Source organism: Ctenopharyngodon idella, chromosome 5 (genome assembly GCF_019924925.1).
Source record: "Ctenopharyngodon idella isolate HZGC_01 chromosome 5, HZGC01, whole genome shotgun sequence".
NCBI classification, from domain to species: Eukaryota; Metazoa; Chordata; class Actinopteri; order Cypriniformes; family Xenocyprididae; genus Ctenopharyngodon; species Ctenopharyngodon idella.
In genome coordinates, this window is record NC_067224.1 from 38,210,768 (window position 1) to 38,232,466 (window position 21,699).

At 36.5% G+C, this 21,699-nt stretch overlaps 1 long non-coding RNA gene across 1 annotated transcript in view; it reads left to right on the forward strand.

Moving 5' to 3' along the window:
* The first annotated feature begins 1,169 nt into the window (after positions 1-1,169).
* The window catches only part of LOC127513701 (uncharacterized), a 34,587-nt gene continuing 14,057 nt past the window's right edge, over positions 1,170-21,699 (forward strand). The window contains exons 1-2 of the long non-coding RNA XR_007930472.1: positions 1,170-1,474; positions 8,846-8,937. This is a non-coding gene — a long non-coding RNA (uncharacterized LOC127513701). The remainder of the gene's footprint in view (positions 1,475-8,845; positions 8,938-21,699) is intronic.

Below are 21,699 nucleotides of genomic sequence, written 5' to 3' on the forward strand. Positions count from 1 at the left end.
TATTTTTTTTCATTTATTAAAGAACCCTTTTAAGTAACACTTTATTTTGATAAAGATTTTTACTTTAGACATATAAGTAACATATCAGTTACTATAACTTTGCAAGTGGCTGAACTTCACAACATGAAAAACTTAGCAGCATGAAAAACAAAACTGTGATTCTGATTCTGAATAAGTTATACAAAGAAAGCCAGTGATGCTCCGACACTAGAACACTTCCATCCTATTATAATCACTGTAGCTGCCACTTTGATTTTACACATGTGCCTGTTTAAGGCATGCGGTTCAGTGAATGTGAGAAGGGTTGTGGGCTCCTGCAAACAATCTACTTGTAATCAACAAAGCTGCTACTGCGCAACACATCTCTTATTTACACCATGTCTGCTCTTTGTTGATTATAATGGGAGCGTTCCTGTTTTGATGTTGCACTCGCTTACAGAACATCTCTGCTGCAGGCCAGCGGTGCGACATTTACTGAATCAAAAATAATTCCAAATTACTAATGATGCTTTTTCCTTTGGTCCTGATGATTCTTTTGAGTGAGTTTTTTTTTTTTTTTTTAATGTGCCATTGCTACCATTAGCACACATCTGTGTATCAGACCACTTAAATAGGCCTAGCTCATGAACGATTAGAATCGCTTTGTCTGTTTGCCCAAAGTTTCTTTTTCCAAAATAAAAATGCAAATGGTGATTATAGCCTAGGTTAATGGCTGCTACGCACCTGTGGACAGTTGCATAAACTGACAAGTCTTAAAAGTTTTTTCAAGACTGGTCCTGACTTTTTTTTTTTTTTAAATGTCAGTTACATAAAAAAGTAGATTGGAAAAGTAACTGATTACTACCTCTTGTCAAACTAGCCTACTTAAGACACAGTCTTAACACAGTGACTAACTTTTTGCAACTGGCCCCTGATTGTACACAAGCTCTTTATCAAAGTTGTGTTGTGTGTAACTTTATCTGTACATTTATCCAATAGGAAGATCGGTCCTTTTACTGTATTAATTGATCTTTGAATCTTTCAGTAAATTATCTTTTTGTGTGTGTGTAGTAATTCCATTCATTTGAGTGGAGTTAAACTGAATGGGCAATTAAGACAAATATAAATTATGAGGAACATGATTGATTTTTGTGAAAGTAATTAGCTCACCTCCAGAGCCTTTCGTTCATTTGTCACGTGATAATTGCACGTTTATGAACGACCAACACACATAGTTATAATGCTTTACCGCTGCAAAAAGTTTAAATTTAAATAGTAGGAATGTCGACGGTCGTTTTATTATTATTATTATTATTATTATTAGTAGTAGTAGTAGTAGTAGTAGTAATAATTGTGCAGCCCTAACATGGATGGTTCCGTAACCATAGTAAAAATCAAAGATGGCGACGACCGTTATACTGAAGAAGAGAAGAGAACAACAGGAGTCGTCGCGGCTTTTTTACCTGAGCAGAAAACTGAAAGACAGACTAAAACCGTAAGTTGACGAACAGTTCATATCTCATTCACTATAAGTTACAGAAATCACACATGAAAACGTGCAAAACACACGAGACACGCATGACAACAAGTTGTCAAAAGTTCTCACTCGCTGTTCAGTTCAAATAGAAGGATTCGCCGAAAATGTGCTTGTGATTTCTGGGAGAAAAAAAAAAAAACGAGTATGAGTTGAGTTGTAAATCTGTGTGTGAATGTAGCCTGCATTTCAGTAGCTTTACAAATTTGCACAAGGTTGCAACTTCTTAAGTCTTAAAGTTCAATATTAAGAATCATCGTGTGTTTCATTAAATGACGAAGAGCATAACGTTTTGATGACAGTTGCATTCATAAATGAGACCCAGATTTAAATGTACGTTTAAACCAAGTAAATGTGTTAAGTCGTTTAATAAATTACATAGTGTTAAACATATTTAATTATTCTCATTAATCAAAGATGTGAATGCCATTAATTAAATATTCTATGAGCGTTTAAATGGGCACATATTTATATTATGCATTCTGTGTTCAAAAGGCACGTTTGCTAGAATTTCACTTAATCACATTGGCAATGCATTTAAGGTGACAAATGATGCATCTTTTCTTGTTGAAGTGCTGCATTTGCATTTCTTTCATTGATGATAGTGTTTAATGCATCACATATTTAATGCATTGATTTGGCTAAGCAATTGAGTTGTGTGCAGAATAATAACAGCAGTGTACCCAGGGGGGTCTGAAGTCTGTTTCTAAAGGACAGATACAACTGCTGGTCAGACCTGAGTGCTTTCTAACTATAGCATTTTATCAGTGCTTTCTTTTCCAGCGAGCACTTGTTTGAGTTTGCTGTTCCCGGCATTGACTCTGAGCAATGGACTGCAAAGATCCCATTTTAAAAATAGAGGAAGAAAAAAGGTTTAAATGGAAAAGAAATCATTGTGACACATTAGTTGGTTTTACAGCATGCTTTGCTGTGTTTGTGCCTTTTCTAGAAGCTTATTGGCTCTTGGAAGAAAAAAACAACAAACCTTATTGAAAGAAGAAAAGCCTTGCACCAGGCAGATGTTCACACAATCATGTGTTACTGTATCAAAGAGAAGGAATTCTAGTGTTGTTTTTTAGTCAAACTTGCTTGGGCAAATTGTATATTTTTAAGTTGTGAAAACAAGACAGAAAAAAGGAATACATGGCCTTTCTGTGCTTCCGCATGTTTGGAAGCAGTTATTGGTTTAGAATGTTGACAGTTCAAAAGTCTGGGACCACTTTGAAAATCAGGGATTCAAAATCTTATTTAAACCAAATCATTATTAACCTGAAGTTAAACAAAGTAATGTTATGACATTGATGGTTAAATGATATTTCAGATACTGCACTATTTGTTGGGTGACATACCGAATATTAAAGGGGACCTATTACGCCCCTTTTCACAAGATGTAATATAAGTCTCTGGTGTCCCCAGAATGTGTCTATGAAGTTTCAGCTCAAAATACCCCACAGATCATTTATTATAGCTTGTCAAATTTGCCCCTATTTGGATGTGGGCAAAACACGCCATTTTTGTGTGTGTCCCTTTAAATTCAAATGAGCTGCTGCTCCCGGACCCTTTTCCAGAAGAGGGCGGAGCTTTAACAGCTCGCACTTCGGTTGCTCAACATCAACAAAGCTGGAGAATCTCACGCAGCCAAAATGACAATTCTCAGTCACAGTGTTTAGCCTTACATTGTTCAAACCAGAGTCGCACACTGATAGAGAGACTCAGGAAGAAGTTACAACTTTTAGAATGCAACTGGATGTTTCTGAATGGCTAGTGGATACATTTATGTAGTTGCTGTGGAGTTGATTCAACTCATTGACTAGCATGTGCCGTCATGTTAATCTTTTGTGTAAATCCAGAGTTGAACTGACCCTCGTTTGTGAAGCAGTCTGGCGTAAAATGACGGTATGGTAACAACACTCTACTACAACTCTTCCTCTTCTCTAAAGCAGCCCAACATGGCCTCACCCTCTTAATAATAATAATAATAATAATAATAATAAAATGCATTTTCACATTGATCTCAGACTTTTGGACCCCTCAGTATCTCTGTACAACTTTCCATGCAGTACTGATCTGTTGAGACACGGCTGGTAGTTTATGTCTGCTGTGGATTATTTTATTGATAGGCTCATATCTGCAGATAGTGTATGATACTTTTAATCTTTTGAACTGGCTTTCTTGTCTTTGTTGTGTAATACTTTTACTGTTTGCGGTTGACCTAAATGTGCAAGGAGCTAATTGAAAATGAACGTTTTGAAAATGCGTGAAGAGGTAAACAGATTTTAAATCAGTTTACCTCATCAAGCAAAATAAAATGAAAACGCAAAAGACAGATATTTCTTTATTTGCAGTAACTGGATTAACTGGAGCACCATGGAAGCAGGATAAGTATTTTTGTTTTTGCTAAAATATGAAGAATGTCAATATGCAGACTGTCAGGAACCTTTCCTTCAAACAATTTGTATTGTTTGCAAAATTGGCAGGCTTGTTCTTCCTACCCACTAAGGAACAATCTTACTCATATAAGCCCCCGTAACATTTGCCTGCTTGCAAACAGTAATTATTTGCTTGGATTATTCTTAGCGCATATTGTTTTCCAAACAGTTTAAGTTTATTTGGCCCTCCCTGTCCAGAGAAAGAGGAGCAGCTTTGACTGGCTTTGGCACCAGATAGATCACACTGGGTGACTGAAGGTAAAAGCAGCTTCAAGGAAAGTTCACAATGTTACGGATTATACAGATAATCCTCCAGAATCATCCAAACAGAGAGGCAGATTTGATAAACGAACATCAACCCAGAAAGCACTTAAGGACAACTTTGTCGATCTCACAGTTCAAAGTGAATGTGATCCATTATTACACCACCAACTGTTGGGCCAGTTAGATGTTTTCCAGAAGAGATTAGCTAGACATTTTCCAGGATTGGGATTACGGAATATGGTGTCATTAACACTGAAACAGTGAGACAGATATACAATGGAACAGTGAGAATCAGTGAATGGCCTTAAACGTAGTGTGACGTCTGTGTGTGAGGTTAAAAGGAAGGGGGGGGGCGCAATCACTTTTTTTTCCTTTCAAAAAAGATGAGCTCTGGGCGGTCTTTCATTAGGAACATGGCTGCTGCGTGATTTAATCTGGCTTTAATCTCTGGCGCATATGGTCCCCTCCATCAAGGACAACATGGAGATAGATGGCGGTGCAACCATCAGCATGTGTGAGTCTACTAAAGATGACAAACATGTGTTGTATTTTGTTTTTATACTCTTTGATACAGCACTGTGCTTAAAGAAAATTTGCTTTCACGATTTAATAATAAAAATTGGCCACTATTAAAAACTATAATGAGTATTTTGTGATGTATTCAGTATTCACAATCTGCATAAAAAAACAACAACACATTTTTGGATATAGGATTGCTAGTAAATTTTACGAAGAAATGGCAAATATTGAATTAAACATGAAATTTGGAAGTAGAAAGACTGAAATAGTATTTTCTTGTACAACATACTCAATCAATGTTTTATATAGTTTGTGTATATCATTATTGAATAGTTTCTGATTCAAAATAACTGAAGATTTAAACATGCATTGCAGTATTAGTTTTAGTTGGTAGGTTCAATTAGTTTCGACTAATTCAAATTCAATGAATCAATTCATTTTAGTAAATTCAGACTCTTAATGGAACAATTTTTTTTTTCTTCTAAAATATAGGTACATATTTGTTGTATTGGTGTGTATGTAGGCTAGTGCCTGATAGGGATGTGAAGCCGAATACCTTATAGATTGGTGCAGGTATGACGACAAAACCTGGAAGACTAATTCACCACTGGTTCCCTCTAGATTTCCCTATGGGGTTTTATAAAGGGAGTTTTCAATTTATGAGTAAAATAAAGCCTGTGGTAAACATAACTTGATGATACTTTGACGTTCGTTCTACAACGTAAACTGCACCAGTGTCTCTTTAAGGCAAGTCATTTCACTCGGTGGCCATCTTTGAAACATCAGGCAGCTATTTGAGTCATGCAAGTACAGCTCGTATCTCTTTGAATAGGGAAACATCAAATTCTCCAAAGCTGTTTACCAAGCTACGATTAAATTTCATATTTGAAATCACCAATGAAATCTGACAATTGTCTCATAAATTTGGTTTCTAAATGCTCAAATCATGACACACAATTTTACTTATTCTGTGCTCGTGAGCACGCATTCGATTTCAATACCCAGCATATTGAAAGCAGCTCCCTGATGCCTGCAAATATACAATATATTTACCCAACTATATAAGTGTGAGAGAATGTGAAAGCATTAAAAATACTTTTTTTTCCTCCCATCTCATATATTTTCCATCACCATGTCCCTTTAGGGGCTCCGTAGAATGTGTTTTTTTTTTTTTCCGGAATAAGGTATGAAATCAACATTGGTGTAGTTAGCTTTGAGGTCATTTACAGTAGCTAGTGTACTCGATACATTGACAGTTCACTTTTACAATTTAAAATGTCCTCTTCCAAGAGGAAATACATAGCAAAGAAAATGGTCCCTGAGAAATGATTTAATGAGATATTTAAATATCATCCTTTTTTGTGTTCATTTAGTGAAAAACTATGTGGAAAAATGCCTTGATCATTATTTAAAGTGTGCTTAGGTTGGACCAAACAATGTTTCCTCTTAGCAGTTAAGAGCAAATATAATATCAAGACTAAAAGGCTGGAAAATATTGAGATTATTAATAATTTTTGAGCTGAACAGCCATATTAAGAGTTGATTGTGCTAGATACTTAATGTTTAATATTAATGTCAAGAAAAAATTAGATTTTGTTCTGTTGAGAAACGCTAAATTTCAGATACAGTATTAGAGAGAAATTGATCAGGTGAGAAAGTTTAAGGGAGAGACAATAGTGTATAATTTACGCCAAGTCATTTAGCGTTGTCTAATTGTATATAACACTTGTTGTTCTTTCAGGCAATGACTATTCCACCACATTTTACTGGCAGAGAGACAACTGTCATCCATAATAACCAAATAATTCATGAATTATTGGCTATTGGTCATTGACTAGATTCCCCTGCCATCACAATGATTGACAGCAGAATCAATAAACTAAATTACCAGGTCAGAAAGACAAAATAGCAGCTTTTGTACCTTTGAAGACATCATAACTTTATACTTCATAAATTTAAACTGCACTGAAGTTCATTTGATGTGTAATTCGTGGAATCCTGTCATTTGTCAGACTGTTTATGCCAAATCAGTTTGATGTTGTGTCCCGTGGCATTTTATAAAACATGGAGGAGATTTTCATTACTTTGATGCAATCTGTGATTACTGAAATTCTTAATGGAAAAAAAAAAAAAAAATGTATTAGTCTCAGACAGAAGCTGTCTGAAGTTGGCGCTAGCAATGAAGCGTGAGCGTTAAAGCAGCTTGAAACTTTGCTTTCAGACTGTTGTATTTGCAGAACTGGCAGTTGTTTTAATGTTCACCGGCACACAACTACAGTGGCAGAAAAAGGGTTGCAGAAAATGTCAAAGGTGGACTGTTGTGCTTTGAAATGAGCAAGATTCGGTTTAGCAGTGCAATCAGCACCTGTAAGGACGTCTGCAAGAGCATCATTGATCCTGTTGTTGCTGAGGCTCCTGTTTCAATTAACTGCCTTGAAAAGAGCCACACATCTATTTTATTATGTGTTTGTGCCCTGTAATGACTGTTTCAGTGTGCTAGGGTGCCTAGTTACATAACACAAGCATGTAATCATAAAGAGGGTTATCATCTGAAAGAACTTTCCAAAATCCCACCAGCCTACTGGCATTACAGTGCCGATCTTCTTGAATAACTCACAGGCAGAGCACGTCAAAAACAAATTTCTTGGAATCACCAATTCCAAGATGTTTCTCTGTAGCCTCAGAAATGTTTTATGATATTATGATGCATAACTATGGGTAGTCTGGGGTGGGGGGTCTTACAGTACTCAATTTTATATAATGTGATTGTGAAGTATCTGAGAGAAGTCAGTTTTCAAATTTGCCTATAAACCCAACCAAATGCAAAATCCTGCTTTATGCACATACTGTACAACACCACTTGGTGAATGATTATTGGTGCGTCCTAAGAGAAACGTCACAATTACTATCGCTAATACTTTATTAAGCAATCAGACTTACATTTTTTTTTTTTTTTTTTTTTTTTTCCTGGTGACTGAAAATACAGGCAAAAAAAAAAAAAAAAAAAAAATCCATTAAACTTGTATTATAGGAGGAATCCAAGCCATATTTAGAAACTAGAATTAGACATGATGATAGGCTCTTAACTTTGGTCAGTGATCAGCCACTTAGCAGCCATCCAGAATGTGCTAAAACCACTTTAGATCATGGGTCTGTAGATCTTTTTTTTTTTTCAGAATGTGTCTGTGAAGTTTCAGCTCAAAATACCCCACAGATCATTTATTATAGCTTGTCAAATTTGCCCCTATTTGGGTGTGAGCAAAAACACACCGTTTTTGTGTGTGTCCCTTTAAATGCAAATGAGCTGCTGCTCCCTGTGCTTTCCAGAAGAGGGCGGAGCTTTAACAGCTCGCGCTTCGGTTGCTCAACAACAACAAAGCTGGAGAATCTCACGCATCCAGAGATTGTCAGTAACGGTGTTCAGCCTTGCATTGTTCAAACCGAGTCGGACACTGATGGAGAGACTCAGGCATTGTCCACACGTACATGGGTATTTTTGGAGTTTTTTTCTCCTTAATTTAAAAAAAAAAAGGGCGGCACGGTTTTAAAAAATTCTTCATCCACATGAAAACGCAAAAACTCGCTACGAAGCGGTGTCAAAAGCCATGTTGGCCAATCAGAAGCCTGGAAAAAAGTTTATTACCGGTTCCAATAGGCTAACAACATTGTAATTTTATTAGGCATTTTATTAATATTATTATTATTATTATTATTAATTCCATAAACCAAAACAATACAATGAGACACATTCATTCAAAGTAAAAAACAAAACAAAAACATTGTCATAAGCAGTGATCTGCGTAGTATTGCATTCTGACACCTCCACATCCCACTTGTTGTTCTTAATATTTTTATCAGGCTAAATTATATTTTTATTGAAGCACCACCCATCTTGCTCAGAAATGTCCTAAAACTTCAGCACTAACTGACAGTTTGGTTTCCCTCCTCCATTAAGTGTGCCGTGTCACTGATGTCAGAGCTTTCATAACTGCCAGCAAAACTGCCACCAAACCACTTGTTTGTTCAGTCAGCTATGATTTCAGATGTTCAGCGCGGTCTGTCTACGATGGTGTTCCTAGACATGTTGACCTTTTCAAATGCTTGTTTGTTTGTTTGACAGGCTTGGTCTAACGATTACGGATCTGGGCTGGTGACGAGAAAAAAAAGGTGCCAGTCTTTGAACCAGGTTTGGACGAGTGGCGAGCTGCACAGGTACTGAGGTCTCCATAGATACAACTCAAGGTTACTTGACATTTTTTTGCAAAAATAGTGAGTGTACATCAGATTCTTTTATCACTGTGACAAAGTGATTACGTTTCTTTGCAAACAAGACACATTTTCTCACTCAAGACTGATTTCTGCTCAGTCTTCCATCTCATTTAATGCTTTTCCCCCCTTTTGCATCAGTAGTTTTTTGAACGTTTTTTTTTTGCTGAGTAAAGTTAAGTAACCTGTCTGGCTTTTGTAGTTCCTTTATATTGTATTTTCTATTAAAGTTGTCTTGTTTATTTATATAAGCAAATATTTTATTTTTAAATTTAAAAAAAGCATTCTGTGTGAACGACTCCTTACCCGAAATTGCTGCTGTTCCAATTTCATGTGAATACTATAACTTTGATAGCTTGTCCAAAAAGATCACTTTGCATATATAAAACTCAACAATGATCAAAAAGGATATTGGATATTTACTTTTATGAAGAAAATGTGAGTCGTGCTTGCCTGTGCAAAACTCTTCTAAATGTGTTTTGAATGGTTGCTTGGATACATTTTTACTTTTTGTACACTTTTTGCTTTTGGAAATATTAAAGGTGCAGTAAGCGATTTCTGAGAAACACAGTTGATATTTAAAATCAACCCAAACAAACACACTCTTTTCTTCATTGCTCCGCCCCCAAAATGCTCAAACACGCAATGCAAGAGTGAATATCTCTTTATTATAGCTGAAACGAAGCAAAATAATGCTTTGCAAAAAATAAAGTGAAGACAATGAACGAACAACAAAGAAAAACAAAAAATGAACATACAGTACACGAGAGTATATACAAGCAATAGTTGGTTAGTCACCAGCAGCACACCAGCTCCAGACAAACAATGATACACAAAACTGTTACTATAGCTAACATTACAACAACAGCATATCTTGGTTGCTGGAAAGCATATCAGCATATCAGCGCTGGAAAGCTTTTTCTAAACTCTCGCAGTTCAAAACGCTTACGCTACGTCCTACGGCTTCTGTATTCAACTTACGAAACAAAAGTTTAATTTTTCTTTTCTTAAGTTGAATACGGAAGGCGGTCTGGTGGAAGCTAGTTATTTTACTTTATAACGTGTTAAATTGGGATATTTTCCTTACACAAACGCATTGTTTCACTTCAGAAGGCCTTTATTAAAAGATTAGTTCACTTTCAAATGAAAATTTGAAATAAATATGTGCTCCACACGGCTCCAGGGGGTTAATAAAGGCCTTCTGAAGTGAAGCGATGCGATGCGTTTGTGTAAAAAAAATATCCATATTTAAACAAGTTATGAAGTAAAATATCTAGCTTCCGCCAGACCACCTTCCGTATTGAAGTTATGAAGAATGGATGTGGATGGAGACACTTTCTTCAGCTCATACTCATTGATCCCGCTCACTGCCATTATAAAGCTCGGATGCGTCAGGATATTTATTAATATTTCTGCGATTATGTTCATCAGAAACAAGAAAGTCATATACACCTAGGATGGCTTGAGGGTGAGTAAAGCTTGGGCTAATTTTCATTTCAAAGTGAACTAATTGTGGAGTATGTTTATGATGAATGGATGCACTTTTTTTAAGCTTCAAACAGGTGGTTTCTGTGCACTGCCATTATAAAGATTAGGAGCATCAGGATGATTATTAATATAATTCTGATTGTGTTCGTCTGAAAGAAGAAAGTCATATACACCTAGGATGGCTTGAGGATGAGTAAATCATGGGGTAATTTTAATTTTAAAGTGAACTAATCTAAGTTGAGGGGTATGGCTCAGTGATTTTCAAGAAAATAGCACTTTATATCAAACAGGTTGTCTACCCCTGGTTTAAAGAAAAGCTTTCAGAAAAGAGGCTTGGAAGTGTACAGTTAAATGCCAGCACAGGTCACTTTCTCCTTGGTTTTGTGTTACACCATTTTTTTTTTTTTACTTTAGTGAAATACCATAAACCATCCCGGGGCTTCACTGAGCATATATAGGAGTTTGTGTTACATTTCCACTGGGCTTCTTTGTTGTGGTTTGCAAAATGGGAAAAGAATGAGGTTAAGACTGTAATTCTGTTTCTGCCTCATCTCTTGTGCATTAAGAGCACAGCATGTCCGGCTTTATCCGGGTCTGGTATGGTTGTGGCAAGACTGTGCTCACTGAGTCAGGGTGTTTCAGTTCAAGGTTGCTCATTGAAACCAGATAACATTCCAATTTGTTGCAATTTCTGTCCAGAATCCTGAGTAGTTTTCTTATTCTGTTACAGTAGGTGTTCAAATCACCAGTTTTGCCATAGAGTTTATCTATCTCTCTGCAGCTATTGACTATTTCAGTAACTAGTAAGGGATAGTTCTATCTATCTATCTATCTATCTATCTATCTATCTATCTATCTATCTATCTATCTGCTATCTGTCTGTATGTCTGATATCTGTCTGTCTGTCTGGTATCTATCTATCTGTCTATCTGTCTAGGAACTGGTATCTATGTCTGTCTGTCTGTCTGTCTGGTATCTATCTATCTGTCTGTCTGGTATCTATCTGTCTGTCTGGTATCTATCTATCTGTCTGTCTGGTATCTATCTATCTGTCTGTCTGTCTGTCTGTGTCTGTCTGTCTGTCTGTCTGTGTCTGTCTGTCTGTCTGTCTGGTATCTATCTATCTGTCTATCTGTCTGTCTGGTATCTCTCTATCTGTCTATCTGTTTGTCTGGTATCTATCTGTCTGTCTGTCTGTCTAGGAACTGGTATCTATCTATCTGTCTGTCTGGTATCTGCCTGTCTGTCTGTCTGTCTGTCTGTCTGGTATCTATCTATCTGTCTATCTGTCTGTCTGGTATCTATCTGTCTGTCTGGTATCTATCTATCTGTCTATCTGTCTGTCTGGTATCTATCTGTCTGTCTGGTATCTATCTATCTGTCTATCTGTCTGTCTGGTATCTATCTATCTGTCTATCTGTCTGTCTGGTATCTATCTGTCTGTCTGGTATCTATTTGTCTATCTGTCTGTCTGGTATCTATCTATCTGTCTGTCTGTCTGTCTGTCTGTCTGTGTCTAGGAACTGGTATCTATCTATCTGTCTGTCAAAGGGCAATCGCTCACATATACGTGTCTATATATTGTCCTCTTCTGTTCAGTAAAGTCTGGAGGATTTTATAGTTGTCAATAACTGTTAAAATAATCTTTATGTATCATATACATACTGAAATGAGTTTTTGGTTAATATGTCTTTATTTCCGATATTGTTAACATTATTGTTTTTCAATTTCAGTTAACTCATCCTACACGATTCCAGCGGGGGCTTAGAGACGTGTTCATAGCAGGATGTATTTGTCCTCTTTTATCTCTCTGTTGGTCAGGAAGGCAGCAATTACAGGTTTTTCATATATTGTGTGGGCAGCGCAGACAATCTCTCGTCTCTTCCTCTCAGTAAATGATGTTATCCTGAACCAGCGTAGCACCCCACTGTTCCTGATACGGCCAGTAAATTTCATTAGAAAACAGAGGAAGGATCAAAACACCTCGGAGTCTGGTTGAAGAACAGGCTAATATCAGACCGTGTGTGTGGACTCATAGAGCCGTGTCCTCAACAGGCTTGATGTGACAAGCAATTTGTCTGTCCACACTGAAAGAGGAATATGGCATCCAACAAAATCACAGCCAATCAGAACAGCCAATCACTCACAACCCACTGCAGCTGAAGAGCATAACTTACATGACTTCAATGAGGATTCTCTATAATTTTAAAAAACGCCCACGCACTAAAGTTGAACTTAGTCCAAAGAGTTTCCGATGTGGGTGGGGCTACTTGGTATGACATTGCATAAAAAGAACCTGAAAAACATCAAGCCATAAAAGCTCTCTCTTGATCAGCAGTTGCCAACTGACGAAGTGTATCATTGTAGCCAATCAAGAGGGAGCTTTTATCGCTTGATGTTTTTCTTGTTGTACAATGTGATATGTTTTAGAAATGCACCAATTTTATCATCCTTCAGGCAAAAATCACAAGTCTGATTACTTGGAAAAGTAATAGCACACCTCTCCTCCACAAACATCAGGTGTCGTTCATGTTTGTAGCACAAACAGTGCAGGATGAGTTTCATAATTACAGTTACGGATTTGTTTAAATCCCTACAGCAATAGTGATGCTTAGTGATGGACAGATTGATCTTAAAGTATTGATTCTTTTACTAATGAATCAAGAGGGTCAATCCTCACGTAAAAGTATTGATCCAAAGTGTATTTTTTTTTACTAGTGATTTTATTATTTATTTAGCATGAAAATGAATGCATATATTAAGCTTCAATGTAAAAACATGAAGTGCAATCAAGCAGAGAAAGCAAAGAATATTGACTTTATTTACCTTAATAACACTAGTAAATGTGACATTTTATTTAATGTTTATTTCAGTTTAAAGCTGCTTAAAGATTAATTATGTTGTGTAATTGTTCTTAATAAATTATAAACAAAATCAGAAGTCTATTTAATTTGCATTTTAGGCATATTAAATGTTAAAAATAGCTATAATTATAATCATTATATCACAAAAACTTTCCATTTAATAGAGGTATTGATATCAAAATAAGGGCAATGTTGCTCTTGATAGTACATGGTATCATATTGAATCATACAAAAATAATGTACACTACTGTTTAAAAATTTGGTGTCAGTAAGATTTTTTGAAAGAAATGAATACTTTTATTCAGCAAGGACGTATTAAATTGATCAAAAGTGGCAGTAAACACTTTGAACTTTCTATTCATCAAATAATCCTGAAAAATTTGGTTTCCACAAAAATATTAAGCAGCACAATTGTTTTCAACATTGATAATAAGAAATTCAAATTGGCATATTAGAATGATTTCTGAAACATCTTGTGACACTGAAGACTGGGGTAATGATGTATTTAATATTTTTTAAAATTACATGTTTACATTAATATCTCCTATTTCCTATTCAATATATTTTATAATATTACTATATTTTTGATCAAATAAATGCAGCCTTGGTGAGCATTCCGAAACATTAAAAAAAATCTTAACGACCCCAAACAGTATGTATTAACTACAACTTAAAAAAAAAAAAAAAAATAATAATAATAATAATAATGTTAATAATGTATAAGTATTTGTGATATCTTTAATCAAAACTTTACTTCATTGCATTCCCACATCAAGTGAACATTTAGGACAACTGCATCAAGAGGAAGTGATTATGCAAAGGTTTTTCACATTTTGGTGCAGCTAAAAGTGACAATTATGTGAGATTAACAATGAATAAGCCCATGACAATAAAAAAAATAAATAAATAAATAACAAAAGCCCGATTTGAATGCAGGCACATTCTGAATCAGCTAAAAACAGCTATTGAGATGCTGTCGCACAGCCCGCTGAGGCCTGCCTAACCTCTATGGAGACAGAGATAGCATTACTGCACTACAATATCAGGTGTCTGCCCTCCATAATGCCTGTTATGTATTAATCCTTTCCATTTTGAGCCTCTCTCATGGACGTTTAGAGAGAACGGTATTTGTTACGACACACGCTGAAAGCTAACTGGATGTCCGGGGATTAGTGCTGGAGAGGAGGCATGGGAGAGGTCTAGATATCCACAGTTTTGGCACATCAGATGATGAGGCTGATGGCACGTTAGCACGATGCTGTGCTCCTCGAGTGTTTACTGAGAATGCAGATTAACCTGCATTTATTTTGTAATTAGATGAAGCAGTCACAATAGAAGGGGATTAATGCAAAGCTGTTCTACTTTGTTTTTGCTAACGTCGGTATGTGGGCTAAGTAAAGTTATGATGTAATATGAGTTGTGAAAGAGAGCCAAGATACAAGCCATAACTGACATTTTGGGTGGCACTAAAAAAAAAAAAAAAAAAAAATCCTACACCAAGCATAAACGATGGTCCTTCTCAACAAAGATGATCAGTTTCATTGGTTAAATTGGCTCTGATTTAGTTTCATAATTTAATTACAATTTAGTTTACAAAATAAAATGACAAGCTAACATGACAAAAATGCAGAAAATGACCAGCTTATAGTGATGTTCGATTCTTGAACGAATCATTCTTTTGAGCCAGTTCTCAGGAAGTAACCGGTTGAGCCGGTTCACTAATCGAACTGAATCGAACTTTAGTTCCGGGTTGATGCTGCAAGACGCACAGCTGAAGTAGCACGTCCGACTCAAAAAGAACCGAATGAGCCGGTTTAACCAACTGTCAAAGTTTGCCGAGGATTACCGAGGATAAAAAATGAACCGAATGAGCCGGTCCAACTGACTGTCGAAGTTTGCTGAGGATTACCGAGGAGTCTAATGAGTGACTTGACGATACAATGCAAGCCTGAGGCACGTACTGGAAATGAAGACTTCAGATGCAAAAGCCTCTAAGTGCCATCTGAAATTTTCTTCTAAAATGAGCATTTTTATCAAGCTTGTATGTTTAGGTTCAGTAATTTCACTTTAATGGCAATTAATAGGTAATTTTCATTGCCATTAAGGTGAAATAACTGAACATAAACATACGAGCTTGATAAAAATGCTCATTTTAGAAGAAAATTTCAGATGGCACTTAGAGGCTTTTGCATCTGAAGTCTTCAAATATGCTTATTATGACTACTGTTATTAAATACCATTTTATTAAAACCTGCAAAAACCTTTTTGTTGAGAGATGTAAATAAATTTTACAATGGTTATTGTACATGCAGATTATATTTTAAGTTGTTAAGCGAAATCAATGAGTTTATAAGACATGTAGAACATATCCGCGTTTGTGCATTAAATGTGTGCTGTAGTTGCGAATCTTATCCGAGATGTAAGCTAGCCTACTCAATATTGGTCAGTCATATCCAACATAAAGGATCCACGAATGAAACTGTGACCACAAGCTCCATTAAGTGAATAAAAGGCAATAATGAGCAATATACGTTAAAATAACTTTTTATTTTAATGTTTCAGTATGCGTTGACACAAATGACTTTATTTGAATGTTTCTTTGATATAACATGGCAGTGAGTTGTTAGAAAAGAAATGCATAGTGACATCATTGCATGATGACGCAGGAACCTATGAATCTGCTGTTTGAACCGGTTCATTAAGCCGAACTGTCCGAAAAGAACCGGTTCGCGGAAATGAATCAGACTTTGCATCTATACCAGCTAACATCATTCCACTAATCACATCATCAGCAAATGGGAAAAGTGTGAACAAGTATTAGTCAGGTATAATCACTCTATCATTCTGATTGGGTTATAAAAGCAGACTGCAGAGCAGAAATGAATAGTCTAAACGAACGGGTTCACTAAATTATAAATCCATGTAACATCACAAAACATTGTACCACAGAGCAAAATCCCCAGAGTTAAATCAACTCTGCTCAGAGTACATATGGTCCCTCTCTATATAGTGTTAAAGTAACACTGAAGCAGAGTTAAAGGTAATGAGATAATTAAGTTATTAATTAACTGATGATTGAGCATTAGTGATGAACACCTGCTGTTAACAAGCATAATCACTGAAGGGAAATACAAAAACTACAACTGACTTCCAGCCACAGCCTAAGATGAACTCAACTGAAGATAAAAGACATCAGATTTCTCAAGATCTGATTAAACAACTCCACAAACAGCATATTATCTCATTAACTTTAACTCTGCTTCAGTGTTATTTTAACTCTATGTAGAGAGGGACCATATGTTATCTGAGCAGAGTTGATTTAACTCTGGGCATTTTGCTGTGCACAATGGTCACTGTGATTTTTGCCAAGTAAGACATGTTCCTGGATCAACATATTTTGTTGATCCTGGAACAACATTCCTGTCCGAAAACATAGTCCTAACCCTATCCCTACCCCTAAACCTATCCGTATCCATAACTTATCCCTAAAATCAGAGGGAAATGATAGGTGAATAAGACTGACTGTATAAGCACCTAACCCTGGTTGTAAGCATACAATTGACATAAACTCTAAATTTGTCTCTCAATTCTGATTGGTTGATTGGAATGTTGTTCCAGGATCAACAAAGATCTTGATCCAGGAACATGTTGTACTTGGTGAAATCACGTTCACTGTGTTACAATGCTATATGTTTAAAGTGCAGATGAGAAAACAGAGAATGTGTGAAACTTTTTTCAGCACATCAGTCACAGCCTTTCCTCTTCAAATGTTATGAAATGTGGTTTACAGAAGTTGTGGTGAAAGGACCAACCCACAAATACTCCAGAGTTGATGGTTATGATATAGTTTTCCTCCTAAAGCAGCTGAAATCATTCCCTACTGCCATGAGAGTGTCAAAATAGCAATTCAGTCAGAGCTTTAGTCTGAGAAACATTCAGCATGACAGCCTAGAAAAGAACAATCCTCCCTATGCAGATGTTCGATCCTTCATCACCCGCGAGATAGTTCTGACAGCAGCATCTATGGAAGAGCTGCTCTAAACAGTGTGATTACAATAATTACGGTTTAGAGAAACCATTTAATGCTTTAAATGAGTGAAAGAACAAGAATGATAGTGCAAAGACAGAATAAGAGATCTTTATGGGCGTAACAAGATGCAAACATCACGGTAATCCTCTTTTAACAAGATGAGTGATCAAGTCTTTTGTCAGGTTGTCGAAGGCGGACAATCAATGGCGGTAATTTAGCCCCCCTGCAAGTGCCAGCGGCCCGCACGGCCTGCTCATTTATTACCAGCACAGAGCAGGAGACAGAACCCGTGCCTACAGGCCGAGACTGAGAGAGAGAGAGAGAGAGGAAAATGAGAAAAGGAGTGTGCAAAGAGAGGACTGTGTTAATGAGGAGAAAGAAACCAGAGGAGAACATGTTTCTGCCATTTTGCCTTGGTCAGATAAATGGCAGAACACTAGTCTTTTCTTTCCTATTGTGACATATATCCGAGTGAAATGGCTTCTCAAACAAGAAAAAATATAGGGCAGGACTTGATTTTGGCCATGGGGAATTGATTGGATGGTTGTGGTTTGCTATTGGTTGATCTCATGTGAGTGACAGGTTGTCCCGCCCTCGTGCCTGTAAACATGTCATCAGAGAAGTCCAAACAAAAACAAAATATATTAATATCACAATTAAATCTGTTTACAAGATTGTAATCTCATCACTATTAGGTGCTCAGAGGGGTTAGAGATTTGAACAAACCTGTAACCTTAAGTATTAAAAATATGTATGTAACTCTGTGTGAGTTTTCTCCTGTTAAGCAAACAGATCAATGTTTTTCTCCTTATGGAACAGTACGTCATTCTGTAATCTCTGTTCTAAAATCTAGTGAGCTTCCTCACAGTTAGCTGCCTTCTAAGGGAGCATCCTAACTGATATGGAACCTCATAAGTGACAGATTTGGAACACTCTACATAGGCAGCAACTCTACAGGCCACACAAATAGCACACCTCATGGGAGACCCGACCCGCTATCGCCTTAATTAGAATTTGACATCAGCATGTGTGATAATAAAAATGCATAGCACGCAGAAATATTGGAGTAAAATAATCAAATTTTGATAGCACTGAACTATTAGTATCAATACTAGTAATAAATGATTTTGTTTTGCGTATTTGTCATCACTATTTCTCTCATGTTTTCTGCATCTAGGATTTATTTGCAGCATGCAGGGATTAACATGCCTACTTTTTGGAACAGCCTACTGTATGATGAACATGGCCATAGACTTTTTGACCTGAACCAGTAAGTAACCAGCATGATTTCTGAAGGATCATGTGACACTGAAGTAGCGATACTGAAAATTCAGCTTGGCATCACAGGAATAAATTACATTTTAAAATATATTTAAATCTTTTGTAATATTTTACCATAACATTTAAAAATCTTACTGCCCCCAAACTTTTGAACAATAGGTAGTGTATATTCTTCTGTTAATTCCGGAGATAAGCAGAATTAGGATGCTTATTGGCTGTCGGCTGAAGAATGAATTCAAGACCGTGTGGTTTAACATTGTGCCAAACCACGTGTGACACACTAAAGCAACAAGCGGTAAATCCTATCTCTTCCATGTTAATCTTGAGTTTTTATCCTAACCAGCTTTGACAAGCAATGTGCGATGACAAGACATTTCAACACGATCTCATTAGTGTTCGTAAGTATTCTAATGGATTTCTAGCACACATCCTTAGAGTATCATGTATGGACAGCATTAAAAACATAAACCTTATATTTACAGTTGTAAATCAATGTTTGAATTCCACATAAAAACCATTAAGATATCATCATAAATATAAAGTCTCTGAAGTTGTACATACACAATATGTATATAAGGGTTTTGTTTTGGAAGATCTGCATTTAACACATTTACATGTATTCATTTAGCAGATGCTTTTATCCATATTGACTTAATTGAGGAACATCACAAGGACTTGCTTTGTCGTATTGTACGAATCGGTCTCTAAAGAAGCTTAAAAGTGCATATTTGCATTTTAAGTTGGCATGAAATGAAAATTCACCCTATGTATTTTCTAAATGCATGTTATAAAACCGTTAATCCATGCACATGTTTCATTTTTTAAAACAAATTTGCCCTCATAATGTTTCATCAAAATGTCATAACTGGACCTTTCTCAGGTTGCATACCATACCATATTCTTCAATGCTCTCAAAGATCTTTCACTACTTCAGTTTCATTGTGACTTTAAGTACTACGTAGAACATTTAGTTGCTGGCTTCTTTTTATTTTCAATGCATTGTGCTGGCTAGCCCCACCCACATTGAAATCTGATTGGTTTAAAATCATGCTCCAAATGTCTGTATATTGAACATTAAATGTTCCCATTGGTTGAGATTTGGTTGCTTTCAGAGAGGACAAAAAAAACTTTTTAGAGACAGTTTAAAGCCAAATAAGATCATAACAAGATGTAATTGAACTGTATAATAGCGAATGAAATAAAGTTGAACACAGTAAATGAGACTCTTAATGTAATGAAGGACCAATTATTTTGACCAGTGTCTGGCTTCCCATTAAACAGGGTAAAAATAGCCCAATATTATTTTGCTTCTGCAGACCTGTCAGTTGTTTTGCGGCTTTGATTCATCATCTTCTTTTCAGGCTGACTTTTCAGGTCTTCTCAAAGCCGCCCATAGCATTAGGATGAGGATCAATCAACTTCCATTGATCCAGAAAGTGACAGGAAGTTCCTATTCATTTTCAGAAAACTGTTTGATCAGTGGCCTTAGAAAACCTTCCATGCAGCGCTTTGGTAAAATGTGCCCTCCTCACCCTTGCTGTCTCTCCGCACTCAAATTTCCCAGCTCGTTCATAATGCCTCATGATTCCTTTGTGTTTCTCTAGCACTGATCTGGGCTTCTATGTAGGTCAGTGAAAAGTTGTCAACGTTGCAGGAAAAGGTAGATTCACGCCCATCCCCTGCATCACAAAAAAGGGAAATAAAAACATATGAACATGTTCAAAAAGGCAGTGACTTTTTTAACTGTCAAAAGATCTTTATTTAAAGGGGACCTCTAATGCCCCTTTTCACAAGATGTAATATAAGTCTCTGGTGTCCCCAGAATGTGTCTGTGAAGTTTCAGCTCAAAATACCCCACAGATCATTTATTATAGCTTATCAAATTTGCCCCTATTTGGGTGTGAACAAAAACCCTGCTCAAAAATAATGTTTTCAAACAGGTTTTCCAGAACACTCCCTCCACGCCATTGGTTGGACAAACATGGAGTGGAGCCATGGTTGAGCCACCTCATTAACGCTTTTTGGGAAATTCATCAGATGAATGGCTTACTTATACTATTAAACTGGGATTTTAACATGAGAAAACAAAACATCTCAGATTTAATAGTCCTAAAAATAGGCTAAAATTATGTTATTTAAGCAATAGTTTTTGTTTGTGTCCCTTTAAATGCAAATGAGCTGCAGCTCCCAGCTGCTTTCCAGTAGAGGGCGGAGCTTTAACACGTTGCGCTTCAGTCGCTCAACAACAACAAAGCTGGAGAATCTCACGTAGCCGAAATGACAATTGTCAGTCACAGTGTTCAGCCTTACATTGTTCAAACCGGAGTCGGACACTGATGGAGAGACTCAAGAAGAAGTTACAACTTATAGAATGAATCTGGACATTTCTGAATGGTTAGTGGATACATTTATGTAGTTGTTGTAGAGTTGATTCAGCTCATCGACTAGCATGTGCCGTCATGTTAATCTTTTGTGCAAATCCAGCGTTGACCTGACCCTCGTTTGTGAAGCAGTCTGGCGTAAAATGATGGCATGGTAACAACACTCTACTACAACAACTCTTCCTCTTCTCTAAAGCAGCCCAACATGGCCTCACCCCCTTTGTTGCGTGTTCTCGGGGGCAGAGTTTATGTAAATTTTGGGGTTTATGATGTCACCAACCCGAGAAGAAGCTCGTTGTAGTCCCTACCAGCTGTTTGTTGTAGTCCTTAAACAGAGAATTCTGTAAAAGAAAATATCTACCTTTGCATTGACATTTCAGCGCTGTAACTGCAGATGTTGTTTATGCTCAAACAGCAACACCACACTAACTAAAGTTAAAAAAGTGAAATCATAATCAACTACCCCTTTAAAGTCGTGATGAAACAGAAATAGCAAAATATTTTTTTCTTAAAATAAATATAAATATAGATATTGCTAGTTCTATCCATAAGTTTTTAATTGGATGGGGATAGATTTTAATTTGAGATTGCATTCGATTTTAAGAAAGGGTTGGGGTTTAAGCAGATGTCCAGCACAAGAGAAAAGTCTGTTGTTTCACCGGAA